The sequence below is a fragment of the Tenrec ecaudatus genome, chromosome 11, assembly GCF_050624435.1.
Source record: "Tenrec ecaudatus isolate mTenEca1 chromosome 11, mTenEca1.hap1, whole genome shotgun sequence".
NCBI lineage: Eukaryota > Metazoa > Chordata > Mammalia > Afrosoricida > Tenrecidae > Tenrec > Tenrec ecaudatus.
The window spans coordinates 63,161,653-63,174,869 of NC_134540.1; the positions used below are offsets into that span (position 1 = coordinate 63,161,653).

A 13,217-nucleotide genomic window follows, 5' to 3' on the forward strand; every position below is an offset into this window, starting at 1 on the left:
GCTTCCACATACATTCATCCTCCATTAAGTTCTTTCTGACAATCGACAAACCAAACAATCAACAACAAAAACCTCGATACCATAGAGTCTAAGTTGACTCATATCAACCCCCTGTGGATCTCTGAGACTGTAGCTGTTTAGGGGAGTAGAAAGCCCAGCCTTTCTCCCTCGGAGCTGCTGGTGGTTTCAAACCGCCTGTCTCACAAATTGCAGCCCTACTCATACCCACTACACTACCAGGGCTCCTGACCATTGACAAGCAGTGTAAAAAGCCTTGCCAGCCCAGAGAGGCAAATGTAGCTCAGAAACTTGCCTGATAAAAACTGGGCCACATAGTCATGAATCACCCTCCAACCAAAGTCGTCAGAGGGTCCTGAGCCAATCTTACCTGCATCCCAATCGCGGTCCCTTTCCTGCTTCCATAGTCTAGCCTAGAACTGGGATGCGGTCTGCCCTTAATTGTGATTTTGTGATGAATTTCCTTTGTTTTCCATACTTGATAATTTAGCTGGGAGGCTGTGAATCTTTTGAACGCCTGTGTGGCCTCATGATGATGATCTCTTTCACCTGGATGGCTTATCTTTGTCTTGCTTAGACTTAATAAAGGAGTCTCTATACAATAGATTTCTATTTGGGGTATTTTATCCCTTAGGATACCCCTACACCATTCTTCCCGAGTTCCATTTTTCCAAGATTTGTTTGTGTTTGGATTTGGTAGTTTTTTTTGGGGGGTGGGGTTGCCATTGGCATTATTTTTAGGCTCAATTAAAGGACGACGTGCTCACATGAAGAAGTTAGTGGCCTCCTCCCTTCATTATGAAATGGCGATGCAATGTGATATGATAGGGGAAATTGTGGGTCTCAGGTTGGGATAACTGGGTTCAAGTTTTGGACACATGACTCATTCATTTTTCAAATAAGTGATCAAAGCACTATGACAGCCATGCTCAGGGGTAGACTAGAAGTCCACATAGATCCCCTGCCCAAGGGCTGGGGAATGGTTTAGTTACAATTAATGAAAATCAAGCTCACTACCATACAGTTGATTGCAACTTATAGTGACCCTATAAAACAGAGTAGAACTGCCCCTGTGGATTCCCAAGGCTGTAACTTTATGCGGAGTAGATAGCCTCACCTTTCTCCCGAGGAGAGGCTTGGGGGAGTGGTGAAGGGGAGGGGGGGCTTCTTGGTGGCTTTAGTGAACTACATTTGGGGCTGCTCTCAGCAAAGTCAACAGCTCAAAACTATCAGCAGCAGTTTAATTACAATAATAGAGCTTTGTAAGCAATTGCAATATTCAGTAAGGTGGGCCTCCAACTTTACTGCATCATTAAGATCTCCATGGGTGGTCTTTCAAATGCAGCCACTTTGGCCCCAGTCCTTGGAGAACCTGATTCAGTCATGGTGAGACCCTTCCAGGGCTCTACAAGGTTAACAAGTACCTGCTCCCACTCCCACCCACTCCCCAGTAGGTGATTTAGCAGTATCACCCCTCAAGACACAGGCATGAAGGAAACAGTTCATGGAGACAGGGAAACTACTTTGTTTTTTTAAAGGAAGACGGAGTAGAAACTTACCAGGCACAGAGGCCCAAATTGACATGATCTTACCTTCCGTTTTGATAACATGAATGCAATGAGGGATGACCCGGACAACCACTAGGCCTACAGGGATACACACTTTCTCTCCACTGACAACCTTGTCTTTAGCACCAGCAACAGATGAAGTGTCCTGCCTCCTGTTGAAAGCTAATCTTATCTTGTTTCCTCTTTGCCCTGCCAACACACCACACACACACACACACACACACACACACACACACCCGTCCCCCTTCATATGTATTCACCTAGACTTTTCAGACAACCCTTCTCACACACCTTTCATGTGCACACCTGTCTCACACGCACTGATGCAACACCACACACGTGTACTACACACACTTCTTCCCTATCTCCTCCATTGTCTCCTTCCTGTTGACCGCCTCAAAATGCACTGGGCTTCTCCCATTCCGGGAACAATCAGAATCCAGAGCCCCCTTTGACTAGCTGCCTTTTAGCTACCATTGTTTCTCTCCAAATTCCTTAAACATGAAAGAAAGATAAAGAAGAAAGGAAACAAAAAGGCTATGAAACTAGTACTTGTTTATTATAGAAATTTTCAAAAATAAGAAGGCAAGGACTGTCGCAACCCCCATTCTCAGCTCTCAAAGTACTCTTAATGCTTGCCAAAAGCAATTCAATTAATATTGTCATTAGAGTGTAAAAGCCTCAAGGTCAAGGAACATGCTTTTCTCCTTTATTTCTATGTCCTAAAGTGCATTGCACAAAGAAAACAATAAATGTGTTAGTTAAACAAATAACATAATTTGTCCATATTCCAGTGTCACCAAATAAATATTTTAAGAGCCTAATAGCTATGGGTCTCATCTTCATGGATTTGCTATATCTATATGTTTAAAGTAGCATTGTCCTATACATACATGCCTTAGAAAAGAGCCCAGTGTTTTCCTTACTGGAGTCACAAACATACTTCAGTTCTTTTCACATTCATCTACAACATCATTTTTAATCGACAGATTTTTATTTGGATGGACTATTATTTGGAGGAATTCTGTTTTAAAGATTAAAAATAACAATATCATAAATATTTTTGTATCTCAAGTGTTTGTATGTACCAATCATTATTTGATATGTAGGATAAAGTTTCCACTGAAAAACTTGTGTCAAGGGGTGACCAGGGTGGGAGTGGGGACAGAGAGAAAAAAAGAGGAGCTGGTACTAAGGGCTCAAGTAGAAAGTAAATCTTTAGAAAATGATGATGGCAACATATGTACAAATATGCTTGCTTGATACAATTGATGTATGGAAAGTTATAAGAGCTGTAAGAGCCCCCAGTAAAATGATTAAAAGAGAAAAAGACAAACTTGTGAATAGTGGTGGGCTTTGTCAGATATCATGCCCGAGATGAACCCCTCAGGTTGGAAGTGAAAAACAAAAACCTTGCTGCCATCAAGTCAGTGCCAGCGCAGGGAAACCCTGTAGGTCAGGGTAGAATGCCTCTGTGGAAATACAAAGCCTCAACAGCCCCATCTTTCTCCCATGGGGTGGCTGGTGGTTCTGACCTGCTGACTTTCCAGATCACACCCCAGTGCCTAATGACTACGGTATCAGGGCTCTTTCAGGCCAGAAGATACTCAAAGGAAGACTCAGGAAGAGCTGCTTTCTCAAAATGGAGTTGACCAAAGAGATGTGGATAGAGTAAAGCCTTTGGGACCGTCATTGCTGATGGGGCATGACTCAAAATGAGAAGAAACAACTGCAAACATCTATTAATAATCGGTACTTAGAGTGTAGGAAGTAGGGATCTAGGAAAATTGGAAGTCATCAAAAATTAAATGGACTGCATAAGCACCAATATACTGGGCATTGCTGAGCTGAAATGGACTAGTATTATGCAGTTGGAATTAGACAATTACATGATTTCCTATGCAGGAAATGAGTTTCAAGAGGAATGGTGTCACATTCCTCATCAAAAAAGACACTGCAAGATCCATCTTGAAGTACAATGCTGTCTGTGATAGGATCACACCCAAATACAAGGAAAACCAGTCAATGCAACTATTATTTAAATGTATGCACCAACCACCGAATCGAGTGAGGCGGAAATTGAAGGATTCTGTCAACTCCGTCCATCTGAAATTGATCAAACATGCAATCAAGATGCATTCATAATTATTGGCCATCAGAATGCAAAAGTTGGAAACAAAACAAAAGGAACAGTAATTGGAAAATATGGTCTTGATGATAAAAACGAAGTCAGAAATCGGATGACAGAATTTTGCAAAACCAATGACTTCTTCATTGCAAATACCATTTTTCAACAACATAAATGGGGACTATACACAAGGACTTGGCCAGATGGAATACAGAGAAATTGAATAATTCCATCTACGGGAAGAGGGAATGGAGAAACTCAATATCAACAGCCAAAACAAGGCCAGAGGTCAACTGTGGAATAGATCATTGATTGTCAATAAGTTCAGATTGAAGTAAAGAAAATTAAAATAAGTACACGAGAGCCCAAATATTACTTTGAGCACATCCCAGTTGAATTTCAAGAACATCTCTAGAATAGATTGGACTTATTGAACGCTAATGACAGAAGGCCTGATGAGCTGTAGAATGTCATCAAAAACATCAGATAGCCTAGAACAAAGATTTTTCAATATTTAAACCAGGCAATTAAAACAGATGAAGTTTCCTTCCCCTTCCAAAGCACTTCATCAGTAGAAATATGCTTATAAATGTAAACTAGACTGTTCAATAATGAGAGTCCACAACTTGAAATTCAATAGAGGCCTGCCTTCTTCGGATTCAAAGTTGGAGGATTTGGGTCATTTATTTCTTAAGTATTGAAGCAGTGGCTTTTCAGCATAGAATCTTCCCTCTGAGATAAGCAGTCTTCTTCACAACCTATTGTTAAGATCCTCATGCTTAATTTTAAGACAAAATAATTCTAATACTAGGAACACATCACACGCCCTTGCTGTGAATTGCTTTTCTTGACAAGTTATGAAGTAGTTCAAGGAGATATGATTAAGGCTGTGTTACTTAATGGTACTGGTAAATACTACACAGTTTTGTGTCACGTTGCAATCTTTTTTCAAAATCATTTTATTGGGGGCTCATACAATGCTTATCACAATCCATATAACCATCCTTTGTGTCAAGCACATTTGTACATTTGTTGCTATCACCATTCTCAAAACATTTGCTTTCTACTTGAGCCCTTGGCATTTATTAGTCCCTCATTTTCCCCCTCCCTCCCATTCACCCCTCCCTCATGAACCCTTGATAATTTATAAATTATTATTTTGTCATGTCTTACACTGTCCGACGTCTCCCCTCACCCACTTTTCTGTTGTCCATCCTCCAGAGAGGAGGTTATATGTAGATCCTTGTAATCAGTTCCCCCTTTCTACCCCACCTTCGCTCCATAATTTAACTTTTTAAAAAAGAACATCATACAGGAAGACAGGAAAAGCTATTTAAAAAGACAGGAAAGAATGCAAAGGTCAAAGTCTTTGTCAGAAAAGACTCTGAAACCTGCTTTTGTTTTTTTAATTAAAAATAATTTTATTGGGGGCTGTACAATTCTTTTTTTTTTTTTAACAATTTATTGGGGCTGATACAATTCTTTTCACAGTTCATACATATACATACATCAATTGTATAAAGCACATCTGTACAGTCTTTGCCCTAATCATTTTTTTCTCTTTTCTTCTTTTACATTTTATTAGGGACTCATACAACTCTTACCACAATCCATACATATACATACATCAATTGTATAAAGCACATCCATACATTCCCTGCCCCAATCATTCTCAAGGCATTTGCTCTCCACTTAAGCCCCTTGCATCAGGTCCTCTTTCCCCCCCCCCTCCCTCCCCATTCTCCCCTCCCTCATATGCCCTTGGTAATTTATACATCGTTATTTTGTCATATCTTGCCCTATCCGGAGTCTCCCTTCCCCCCTTCTCTGCTGTCCCTCTCCCAGGGAAGAGGTCACATGTGGATCCTTGTAATCAGTTCCCCCTTTCCAACCCACTCACCCTCCACTCTCCCAGCATCGTCCCTCACACCCTTGGTCCTGAAGGTATCATCCACCCTGGATTCCCTGTACCTCCAACCCTCATATGTGGCTGTACAATTCTTATCAAAATTCATACATCAATTGAATCAGGCATGTTTGTACATATGTTGTCCTCATTCTCTTCTAGACATTTACTTTCTTTTGGGGGATCATTTTATTGGGGCTCATACAACTCTTATCACAATCCATACATACATCAACTGAGTAAAGCATCCTTATACATTCTTTGCCCTCATCATTCTCAAAATTCGCCTTCTTCTTGGGTTCCTGGGATCATCAGCTCATTTTCATTTTTTCCTTCCCCCCTCCCCCTCCCTCATGAACCCTTAATAATTTATAAATTATTATTTTATCTTATCTTACACTGCCTGGTGTCTCTCTTCACCCACTTTCCTGTTGCCAGTCCCCCAGAGAGGTGATTATATGTAGATCCCCGAGATTGGTTCCCCCTTTCTACCCCTCCTTCCCTCCCAGTATCACCACTCTCACCGTTGGTCCTGAGGGGTTCATCTGTCCTAGATTCCCTGTGTTTCCAGATCCCAAATGTACTGCTGTGCATCCTCTAGTCTAACCAGGTTTGCAGGGTAGAATTGGGATCATGATAGTTGGTGGGGGTAGGGGGGGTAGTGTTTAAGAACTAGAGGAAGATTGTGAGTTTCATTATTGTTTTACTGAACCCTGAGTGACTCATCTCCTCACTACCCCTCTGCAAGGGATGTCCAATTGTCTACAGATGGGCATTGGGTCCCCATCATGCTCTCCCCTCATTCACGATATGTTTTTTTTCCCTGCCTTTTTTGCATGAAACCTGGTCCCCTAGGCCCTTCATGATCACATATGTTGGTGTGCTGCCTCCATGTGGGCTTTGTTGCTTCTGGGCTAGATGGCCGCTTGTTTACTTTCAAACCTTTAAGTTCCAAGATGTTATATCTCTCAATAGCCGGGCACCATCAGCCTTCTTCACTAAACTTACTTATGCACACATTCGTCTTCAGTGTTTATGTGGGAAAGGTGAGCACACAATGATGGTTTTTGTTCTTTGGTGTCTGCTACCTGATCCCTTCAACACCTCGTGTTCACTTTGGCTTATGGGCTTCTTCTCTGTGGGCTTTGTTGCTTCTGAGCTAGATGGCCACTTGTTTGCCTTCAAGCCTTTAGGACCCCAGATGCTATATATTTTTGATAGCCGGGCACCATCAGCTTTCTTCACCACGTTTGCTTATGCACACATCTGTCTTCAGTGATCATGTCAGGAAGGTGGGTATCATGGAATGACCGTTTAGCTGAGCAAGGTGCTGTTTTATTGAGGGAGTGTGCACGAGGAGGCCCAATGTCCACCTGCTTCCCTACTACTGAACCTATAAATATATGCACATAGGTCTATTTCCCCCATAATCATAAATATATTTACATATGTACATGTGTGTATTTAGGCCTCTATGTATGCCATTTGCCTCCTATTCCTTTCCTCTATTTCCTTACACTTTCCTCCTGTCACACTATCATGTTCAGCCTTCATTCTGATTTCATTAATTCCTCTCAGTTACCTTGCCCCTAGTCACTCCCTACCAGTCCTCCCATCCCCTCCCTCCACTGGTTTTGAACCACTCGTTCCCTTGTCCCTGTGTTGGCCAACACCTCCTCCCTTCCCCTACCTCCCATACGCTTATGTCCTTCCAGGACCTTTGGTCCCGTTACTTTCTTCTCACAGTGTTTGTCCAGCCTATCTTATCTAGGTAGACCTGCAGATATAGTAATATGTGCATAAAATGCAGATGACTTTGACAGCACCAAAGTGGCACATAAGAACATGGCGTCGACAGCAGCAACACCGACACACTAACAAACAAAAAAACCACTGACACACAAAATTTAATAGAAGAGACAAAAAAGCCCAAAAAGACAGCAAAAAACAAACAAACAAAAATCCTGTTAGTAGTTTGAGGTCTGTTTGTTGACCTTTAGTAGTGTTTTCCGGATGAGTCGGATGGGGTGCCACGTCCTGGCCCCAAAGTCCATCCTTTATACTCCCTTGGGAACTCCTTGCTCTGCTTCCCCAGCCGCTCCATTGCACGCCCCCATTGTTTTGCCTCAGTGTGGTGGGGTCAGCTCAGTCACACATCCCCCACTGTGGCTCAGGTGCTGTCCCGTGTAGGGCCAAGAGTCAGTGCGGAATGTCGCATCTCGCCGTGGAGCTGGCTATATGGTCCTTTCTATACATGGGGCCCTTCAAGCCAGGCTATCGTCCTCTGAGCTTGGTGGGCCCAGGTGTGGTCCGCTCCATTCTTCCTCCTTCCTTTGCTTCAGCTTCCTTCTGGTGTGGTGTGGTAGGTCAGTTCCTTTCCCACACCAGACAATCTATTTTCATTTTCTGTGGTACTCCCTTCGATGGTGGGGGTCAGGCTAACTCTGGTTGGGGCCTGTGTATGGTCCAGTTTCTTTGTGTATTCCTCCGCGCTTTACGTTGCCCTCCTGGTTTGGCATGTCATGGTGGGGTCCATATGCATGTTCCAGTTCTGTGGGTACACAATCAATACTCTCCCCCGGGGTGGGTTAGTGCCCTGTTCCCCCCATGCCATCCACTCGGTTTCTCTCCACCCCGCTTCTCCCTCCACCTGCCCCGCTTCCCCTTCTTGAAGCCTGCTTTTGATTGTAGAATAACTAAAGCAAATGGAAGAAATTATATGTGAGTAGACAGAAAACTTCGAAAAGCAGCTCAAGAAGACAAAGTATTATAATGAAATAACAATGTAATCTGATGCAAAGTCCTGAAGTTAAGAAAACCAAAAGGAAGAACAAGCTCAGCATAGCTCAAACTGGAGGTGGGGGGGGGGGGGGCCCTGAAGAAAACATTCAATCCTCGAGTTGAAGTATTGAGAGATTCTACAAGCAAAATATTGAATGATACAGAAAGCATCGAGAGGATGGAAGCAAGACACAGAGTCACTGTACCAAAGAGAACAGCTCAACACTCAGCCCTTTCAAGGGGTAGCACCTGACCCACCACTGATGGGGCTGAAGGAACTAGTGCAAGCTGCACCGAAGACAGCAGAAAGGGAGACGTCAGGAACGGACGGACTGACTACCAATTGAAATGTTTCAACAAGCTGATGAAGCACTGAAAGCACTCACTCGTCTGTGCCAAGATATGATAAGACAGCTACCTACCCAAACAACTGGAAGAGACCCCTATCTCTACCTCTTCCAAAGAAAGGTGACCCAACAGAATGTGGAGCTTATTGAACAATATCATTAATAGCATATGCAAGTAAAATACCGCAACAACATTGCAGCAATACATTGGCAGGGAGCTGCCAGAATATGAAGTGGTTTCAGAAAACTTGGGAGAAGGAATCTCACTGCTGACATCAGATGGATCTTGGCTCAACACAGAGGACACCAGAAAGATATTGACTTGTATCCTATTAACTATGCAAAGGCATTCACTTGTGTGGATCCTAAGAAGCTTTGAGTAGCATTGAGATGACTGGGAATTGCAGGACACTCCATTGTGCTCATGCAGACCAAGAGGAAAACATTCCAACAGAACAAGGCAATACTGCATGGTTTAAAATCAAAAAGGTGTACATCAGGCTTGTATCCTTTTACCATAGTTATTCAATCTGTACGCTGAGCAAATAATTCAAGAAGCTGGAATATATGAAGAAGAATGTGGTATCAGGATAGGAGGAAGGCGTATTAGCAATCTGCAATCTGCAGATAACACAACCTTGTGTGCTGAAAGTGAAGAGGACTTGAACCATTTGCTGAGGAAGGTCAAGGGCTGTAGCCTCAATGCTGATTGCAACTCAATGTAAAGAAGATCCAAATCCTCTCAATTGGACCTATAGATAACATCATGCAGATGAAAGTTGTCAGTGGGTTCATTTTCCTTGGGTCCATAATCAATGTTCCTGCAAGCCCCAGTCAAGAAACAAAGGAGGCATTGCATTGACAAACCTGCTGCACAAGCCCTCTTCAAAGTGTGCAGGAGCATGGATGTCACTTTGAGAACTAAGATGTGCCGGACCCAAGCCAAATTACACGCATGGAAAAGTTGGACATTGAGTAAAGAAGACTGAAGAAGAATCAATGCAATTACATTATATGCCTGTGAAGAATATTGAAAGTACCATGGACTTCCAGGAGGAAAACAAAAATGTATCTTGGAAGAAGTGCAGCCAGAATGCTCCTGAGAAGCAAGGACGTTGAGACTTAGTCTCTGGTACTGTGGCCGTAGTATCCAGAGAGACCAGTAACTGGAGAAGAACCCCAGGCTTTATCAAGTGGAAAGGCAGAGGAGAGAGGAAGAGTCTCACTAGGCGCAGTAGCACCGTGGCTGCAGCAGTGGCCTCCAACAGAAGCACGCCTGTGAGGCGAGCGTAGGGCAGGGCAGACCGGGTTCCTTTCTGCTGTGACAGAATGCTAGGTGAGCCTAACAACAACAATGGGTGAGGTGGGATTTCTGTGTCGAAGAATGGGCAGAAATCTACAGCTCCGGAAGCATTGTAACCCTTCACATTGGCATCCTCAGTATCATCAAATATTACTTAAAAATAGGGGTGGTTTTTTAATCATCTTATCGGGAGCTCATACAACTCAACACAATCCGTACATGCATCCATCGTGTCAAGCACATTTGTACATTTGTTGCCCTCATCATTCTCAAACACATTTGATTGCTACTTGAGCCCTTGGTATCAGCTCCTCAAAAAATAGGGGGTTTTCTTGACAAACAGGTGAAAAATGGTATCTCCATTTAGTTTGTGTTTGATTCATAGTCATGAAGTATTGTTTCAAGAGAATCTGCAAGGTGAAAATGACTAAACATTCAACTCTGAGTCCAACGATAAGTGGTTTGAAGTCATGCAGAGGGCCCTCCGAAGAAAGTCCCGAGGGTCCGCTGACAAAAGATGTTGTCTGCAAACCCTGGGCAGCACTTCTACTTGGCACTAATGGGACTGCCTTCCATCGAAATTGACTCAAGGGCATCTAACAATAAGAACTGTTTCACGATCTCTCCTCTCGGTGGAGTCTTGGGACAGCTGGTAGATCGCCTGCCCAGATCACCTTGCACTTAGCCATGGCCTGCGGTCTGGTGGTCAGCAACCTGAACCTCAAGCCCGGGACCTGCCTCCGGGTGCGGGGCCAGGTGGCCCCCGACGCCAAATGCTTTGTGCTGAACTTGGGCAAAGACAACAACAACCTGTGCCTGCACTTCAACCCTCGCTTCGACACCCACGGTGACACCAACACCATCGTGTGTGACAGCAAGGACGTCGGGGCCTGGGGCGCCGAGCACCGGGAGACCAACTTCCCTTTCCAGGTTGGCAGTGTCGCTGTGGTGTGCTTCTCCTTCGACCAAGCCGACCTGAGCATCAAGCTGCCAGAAGGACACACATTCAAGTTCCCCAACCGCCTCAACCTGGAGACGATCAACTTCCTGGAGGCCGATGGCAACTTCCAGATCAAGTGTGTAGCCCTTGAGTGAAGCAGCTGTGTGTCCCTGGACCACAGTCCCCAATAAAGGCAGCTGCCTCGCATCGCCCTGGAAAAACAAACAAACTGTTTCACATGTGAGAAAATGTCCTTTCTAACTGGTAGTGTAGTGGTTACGCTTTGGGCTGTGATCCATGGGGTCAGCAGTTCAAAACCACCAGCGGCTCCACAGGAAGAAGACTGGGCTTTCCATTCCCTCAGTGGGGGCACTCTGAGCCAGTGTTGCCATCATGCCAATGAGTTTGGTTTGGAACCACTCTCAAAGTCTAGACTTTGTTGGCTTTCTTCCTCTGCCAAAATGCAGTTTGGCTTCTAATGCTACACCTCCATGGAATTGATGGGCATGTTTTGAGATCTAGGGAACAAAGTTTAGTCTATCTCATGGGATCTCTCTGCTATGGTCGACACTCCTAGTCTCTCTTTCTTGGAAGGTTCTGAGTTCCAGGCTTCTGACACCTTGCTTTGGCATCTGGTCCTGTTGGTTCATCAGCCTGGAGACCTCCCTTAGGGGCTCCTTAAGCATCACTGTTCCCCAGAGCTTGCCCTCACACCCTCCTTCACTCTCCTTTAGACATCTAGCTCACATGGTAACAAGTGCCCCCTACAGGGAGAAATGGAGGAAAGACAATCACTCTACTCCTGTGAAGTTACAGTCTTAGAAACTGTGACACAGGGGCAGTTTTCTCCCGTCCTATGGGGTTACTATGAGTTGGCATTGACTTGCAGGCAGTAAGTTTGGCTTTTTTTATAGGAAGAAATGATGAATTTTACTATACTGGGCCCAAGATAAAGTCACTTATGCTAAGCCCCACATCAGCAAACTGAAACCTTATTTCCCCAACCCCCACACACAATGAAGGTAAAACTTATATTTTTGAGGAACATCATTTATGTAAGGTAGTCGAGAGGCACCAGAGACCAAATCAGTCGAATTAGAGCAAACAGGCTTTATTGGGGAGAAAAACCCAGCCTGGGAGAAGTCCCACGGTCCAATGTCTGGGCTGGGAGAGTCGCGTCCCAGGCTACAGGAGTGGTGCTTATATGGCCAGAGAACATGTGACTGGGCTGTTTTGAGTCCCTATAAGGTAAAGTAGGCAGGGATTGGGAGATACAGGTGGGTTCGGGTTTCTGGGAGATAAAGGTGGGTTCAGGTGTTTTCCTGGTCCCGGGTATATTTGTGCCGGGCACAGAGTGGAGAGCCAAGAACAAAGCGGGCACTGAGCCAAACACAAAACAGACCATGAGCAAAATGGGCCGTGAGTAAAAGAAAGAAAAAAACTGGCAGCTGCTGACAGGTTACACAGCCAGCTCTGGTCAGCTCCGCAGGTATGTGTGGGAGATTCAAGGCCAATTGCTGCTAGTTGTGTCAGCCAGCTCTGGTCAGCTCCACACTGGTGGGGGAGATTCAAGGTCACTTGCTGCTAGAAGCCGGCCTGGCATTGATCCGGCCATACAATTTATACTGCACATTTCCAAATTGAATGACATAAGAAAGCAAAAATGGTATTCCTCATCCTAGAAATAAGGGTATAAAATTTCTTTTGAAATAAGGGCACATAGAAGTTTAGTGCCAGCATCCAAAATGAACAAGTAAGAGGAAAAGACATTTACTATAGATTTAGATTTTTCCCCATGTGATATGACTCTTTCTTCTTTCATTTCACATTATCAAAGCAGTGAAACTGAGGACCAAACCTCGGTTTCCACTTCTTGTTTTCGCCTGTCCTTCCCAGACAAGGGAGCACAAGTCAACCAATGAATGCTTGTCCTCTCAGTTCCCAATATTCTAGACAAGGAAAGGAACTTAGAACTAAACAGTTCATTTGCATCAACTGTTACTTGCTTATTCCTGTTCAACTTTGCCTCTTCGAATTGTCCTTTGAAGCGCTAGTCTGATTTTTAAACTCGAATACCGCTAAATCCATGAATTACTAAATCCAATGAGTTCAAGGTAAAATGAATGTTTTGTTGAAAGTTTCTTTTAACAAAAGAGAGTGTTCCTTGTCAGGCTGTGTAAGAAATGACAAAATAATAATAATTTATAAATTATCAAGAGCTCATTA

General features: G+C 43.9%; 1 pseudogene; it reads left to right on the forward strand.

Annotated features, from left to right (window-relative positions):
• Positions 1-10,686: 10,686 nt before the first annotated feature.
• Positions 10,687-11,193, forward strand: LOC142461286 (galectin-1 pseudogene; annotated as a pseudogene).
• The last annotated feature ends 2,024 nt before the right edge of the window (positions 11,194-13,217 follow it).